Here is a 6,000-nt window from a genome sequence, read left to right on the forward strand (position 1 = left end):
CACTCCACACTCAAAGAGCATTTACACAAATGAAGAAATTCTACACTATAAGGATTACAGGATACTATAAGGACTACAGCCATAATAACGTCTAAGGAGCGAATGTAATGTAAGTCTGGGGTGTAACAGAATTTCCTGGTTTATAAATCGCTGTTGTCTCTGTATTGTAAAGCCGAAGGGTATCTTAACTTCACCATTTCTGTCACAAGTGGACAACCTTGTTAAAGTATCAGTACTCAACCTATTTTTACACAATTACTTTTGTATTCCCTTACTACTAGAAATTGCTAAATTATGACATAGAAACAACAGTCAGTCACAGTTTGTTTTGTCATTTCATTTTCAGAGGGCACCATGGTTAAACTATTGCAACTGCATAGATGTGGAGCTGTACTATATGGCAAATATTACACCAAATTTTTGAGGGTTTAGGTACACACTACGAAGCTACCATTCATACTATCTTGCACGTAAATGAGTGAAGAAATCCTGTATTAACATCGCTATGGCTTAATATATAAATTCTAAATTTTCTAAATTTCTTGGGTGATTGTAATGGTATTTCCATGCAACTATGAGGGTTGCCCAGAAAGTAATGTACCGCATTTTTTTCGACAATTCTTTATTGAACGTAATGAGAATTACTCACACGAAAGAATGGTGTTTTATCTACACACGCTATTTTTCCATGAAACCTCCATCCTGTCCGATGGCCTTCCTCCAGTGAAACAAAGGGCGTGTACGCCCTGTCGGTGTCAATCTTTGTCCTGGTGGTGGTGCTTCACTGTGGGACTCCTTTGCTCGCTGACTGACAGATGCAGCGCCCACTGCAGAGTCGTAATGCGTCTGTCCTCGTTAATGACGTCAGCTCGCTGCAACATGTCGGGTATGGTCTCTCCGACCACAGAAAATCGTGGAGCTCCGCCGAACCGCCTTCTGATGACTTCACCTTGCGTGCCCCGCGACTAACTGTACTTCCGTCGACAGCAGAGGCTCCATAGACTTTGTTGTGAATATTTCCCATAGTTTCTTTCTCTGCAGTGAGGAATTCAATGACGGCATTTTGCTTGTAGCATACATCACCTACAAACGCCATTTTGCAACTGTCGTGAAGCTACGCTATCTGTCGGACTCAGGAAAAAAATGCGTTGCAGTATTTTCTGGACAACCCTGGTAATACTCATTTTAACTGCGCCATCACGTGATGCACCCTTGTTTCATCCCCTGCAGTCATGTAACGTATGGAACTCCATCCTCGCAAGTCACGAGGTATAATTCCATCCGAATCTTTGTGTGAATCTGTATAGGTAGTATCTGTGACGATGATGCAAACTTCAGAGATGATGGACGAACATGTCACTTTCAGATAAGAAACACTGGCCTGGAAGTGACTGTCGAATTTTGCGAAGCCAAACGCATTGTGAGGTAACCTATAACGTACAGTGCCTGCAACACACGCCGACAAATGAAATACAATTCTGTCACAAGTCACAACTGCAACGCCTTTTTTCTGAATATACCTTCCCGTATGTGTGTGTTCGCTGTCTGACGTATTGAATATGACCTGCTTAGTACTATCATAGAACACAGGATGGATAGACGTGTATTTAAGCAAGGAACCTGTAACGAAATTTTGTTGTATGATAATAAGGTATTTCAACTCAGATTTTTACAAATCCACGAACACACTCGTTGTTTTCAACCACTTGTTTATAAGTGGTTAGGCTATTTTTTGTAGCGCAGGACTGCGACCAAACATACAATCTACTATCAGCAAAATGCTGTAATTTCTCACTCATCCATCACTATGACAATATAGTTCAAAAGAACTTACCATCAGTCTTGAAGTTCATGAAGCTGAAGGAGATGAGACACTGGAAACAGTGGATGAGTTCTACTGTCTGGACAGCAAAATAATTAGGTGGAACGCATGTAAAATGTAGACTGGCAATAGCGAGAAAAGTGGCCCGGTAGAAGAAAAAATTGTTTATATCGAACATAAAATTTAGTTTGGATATCCTTCCTTAAGGTAGTTGTCTAGAATGTACACTTCTACTTAAGTGCGATGTGGATAATAGTGTAGACAAGAAAAGAATAGCTTTTGAATGCTGGTGGTGCAGGAGAATGCTGAAGATAGAATGGATTGATGGGAGAACTGATGAAGACGCACTGAATCGAATAAGAGAAAGAAGATATTTATGGTACAACTTTACTTTAAAAAGTGAATTGGATGATAGGACTCAACCTGCGACATCAAAGAACTGTATGTTTCGTAAAGACAGAAAGAGTGGAATCGAGAGGGGGGGGTGAGGGTAATAAAATTGTAGAGACAAATAAATGCTTAATTACAGTAAGAAAGTTCAGATGAACACAAGCTGCAGAAGTTATGCAGAAAATAGACTAGCACGGAGAGATGCAGCAAACTAGTTTTTGGACTGAATTACAGCAATAACTCTTCTTTGAAAATTTATTTGTTACGGTACTTCAGAGGATGTTACCTACGATTTTCTATAATCCTGTGTTTACCTCACTCTTGACTGCTCAAAATTAAACATATCCTTTTCACGAATTATATGTACTCGTATTTCAGCACTCCTTACTACCACATAGGCACAACAGAGTAACGAAGATACAACGCTGATTCCAACAGTTCAGAGCAGGAAGAAGTAGATTCAACTTACATCTAGAAACACTTATAGTAGGGCGTCACATTTGAAAGTAAAGAACCATGTTTTGAAACTAGATTAACGTAGGAATGGCACTCGATCTGACTTACGTGAATTACAAATTGCGGTACTCCAACCTGTTATATTTTTAGCATTTTAACGGTCTTCAGCGAAAAACTCAGTTTACTTTTGTACCAGATACAGGATCCCTTTACAGGTCATATGCTTCAGGGTACAGAAACTTTGTCACAAAACAAATATTTATTGACACAGTTTAATAATTTCACTGGTACCTGTCCTACTGCAATACTGATCGTAAGTTGCACTTATAATTATCGTAAACGGCATGAGAATGTAGACTAGCTCTGATACTGTAGCGCGTTTGTTCTATGACACAAACTGTACTCACTTAGTTGAGGCTGGCTCATAGTTCCCAGTGGAAGAAAGACATCTCTGATTCTATCAAGATAACATTTTTATAACTGCAGAGTGGTACAGATCAGCTTCCGAGCTTCTATAAAAGGTGTATAACAGTTGTAAGCAAAAACTGACATAGGCGAAAGTAGACAATGACAGAAGCAGAAATCATCGCGTAAACACGGATGCACAGACGAGACATTTGTGAAATAACTGCACGTGTGTGGTTACAAACCATGAGTTGCAAACTAAGACTTCAGTAGAGTGCAGGAAATACTCCCAGACACAAATATATATGAAATGTAAAACTTTCAGTGAATTCCCCGTCTAACCGTTGAACATGTCATTTCATTTTATGTAGCGATAGGTGACGGGTGATATAGAACGCATGAATTAAGTGGGTGGTTAATCGTAAAGTTTACATTTCAAATAGATTTCTGCTAACTAAGACAAAATTTTGAACTGAACTCAGCGGCGGCAATATTTCGCACACAACTGTTCTGTAGACCGTTATGTAATCGGACGTTTGCGCTTCTCTTGTAGTACATTTTAAACCGCTTTAGTTTTCCAACTTTTCAGTTTCCAAGGCCACGCCCTTTGAGTCCTCACTGTGTGGTTTCTCGTTCCAGACGATTAGCTTGTTCACCCACTCTCTTCACACATTACCCTCTGGTACCTACACTAATTTCGACGTTTCCTTGCTTACCACTATTAATTGTCAGATGATAGTTTCAAAATTACTTTCCATTTTAAAAACCGAAGTACACATTATTGATATTCCATTTAGTTTATGTGTCGTTGTGAAGCGGCTTTTGGCTTTCTAATGGAAGATTTTAATGTTACTAAATAAGTCCCCAAAACACTGAAAACTGCTTATATTCCTCAAGCATGCAGAATTCCCTTAGTTGTCTGACGACTCCATGATGAAATACTGTATGGAAGTGAAGAACGTTATTAAATCCACAGCGATGGAGATTCCAAATACCTCACGAACATGAATCCAGTAGCACTCAGAGTGTATGGGTTACCTAAGCTTCACAAAGCAGGTATTCCAGTGATATTTGTAAGTGTTCCAGTTTCAGCACCATCCCATAAATTATCCAAATTTTGTGCTTTTTCGGCCTTTGCATTTTTATACTTTTTAATCTTTGAGTGTAATGTACTGTAGTATTTATTTGTTTCAATAAATTTGTGTTTTCCTATAGATACATACTGGAAAAATGATTACATATCTTTGAAAAAACAATGTACAGCTATAAATTCTCACTGAAGTTGTATGGACTATCTGTTTAGTATTAGTCTTCTGAGGATGACATGGAATGCCGAAAACAGTTTCACAACAACATATAAAATAAATATTATTCGGAAACATCAATAATGTGTATTTCTGCTCCTCAAAGTCAGTATTTCAGTTTTTAGCATGTGCGTGTTCCTCAAAGTACCGAAGGAAATTCCATACATGTTACTTCCTATGTTTATCTATATCTATACAATCCTTGTACAGGAATCTGTCACTATATAATACAGTTTATGTAAATGTACCATATCAAACAACAGATTTACATGTAGGATGTGAAATACCAATATGTTACATGCTTTTTATAACGTATGAAATGTCTTTACAATAAACACACACATAAATCGTCACCTACAGTTTGAACCAGAAAAATTAATTCTTATTTTACTAAGTGAATCGCACAGTATTAATGTTCTACAGCAACATATCTTTTTATACTTTGTTGTGAACCCGCTTTTTTCTCCGTCTTCATCAGACAATTTAAAACCCAACAGACAGTCTACATAACATTAGCTACAACTTCTACCTGTACATTTATTTCCGAAGAAATGTAACTACATGAAGATTATGTATCAGTACCAAAATGGCAGTGCTTCAGTTTGACATGAGTACAAATTAGAAAATATTATGTAATGATTTACTGAATGTTTAAGACTGTAGAGATATGTGTATCAACCCTTAAACCAACTGATTGACAAAAATATTCTATCCAGAATGTTATGCAGATATTAGTTAGAGGCCGGCCGGCCGAGCTGTTCTAGGCGCTGCTGCTACGGTCGCAGGTTCGTATCCTGCCTCGGGCATGGATGTGTGTGCTGTCCTTAGGTTGGATAGGTTTAAGTAGTTCCAAGTCTAGGGGACTGATGACCTCAGATGTTAAGTCCCATAGTGCTCATAGCTATTTATTATTAGTTAAAGTCTCTGAAACGTACATAAACTAATGAACTGTCTTGAAGCAGACATACACATTTAAGCAGACATGCACAATTAAAACTTATACGTGGTCCTGCTGAAAAGTAATGTCTCTGAATATTTTATGTGAATAGTCTTCAAGCCTTTCAAATAAAACTAACGTTATTAACATTCTACATCTTTACTCTTCGTGTCTGCATACTTATTTCTTAAGATAGCCACCTTAGCGGTGAACACATTCCTCCCAACTAGAGACCAGTTTGTTGATACTGTCACAGCAGAATGTTCGATTTTGTTGACGGGGACACAACCTTACCTCTACTTGCACTGCTTCATCGCTATCAAAGTGAACTCCTAGAGGGTGATCTTCAAGTTTTGCTAATAGAGGAAAATTGGGTGGAATCTTGTCTTGACTGTATGGAGGATGATCCATGACATTAAACCCAAGGTGTGGGAATGTTGCAGATGTCGGAGCGCTCGTGTGTGGTCTGGCATTGTCGTGCTGGAGGAGAGGATGCTCCATGTGTGGACGAACTCTTTGAATTCGTACAACTCGATTATAGCACGCACTTTCTCACGCACCGACACAATTTGTCATTCTCAATGGAGAGAAGTCTTCTGAAGTAAGAGTGATTTCAGGTGTGCCGCAGGGGAGTGTCGAAGGACCGTTGCTACTCCCAATATACATAAATGATCTTGTGGATAACA

Source organism: Schistocerca gregaria, chromosome 2 (assembly GCF_023897955.1).
Source record: "Schistocerca gregaria isolate iqSchGreg1 chromosome 2, iqSchGreg1.2, whole genome shotgun sequence".
NCBI classification, from domain to species: domain Eukaryota; kingdom Metazoa; phylum Arthropoda; class Insecta; order Orthoptera; family Acrididae; genus Schistocerca; species Schistocerca gregaria.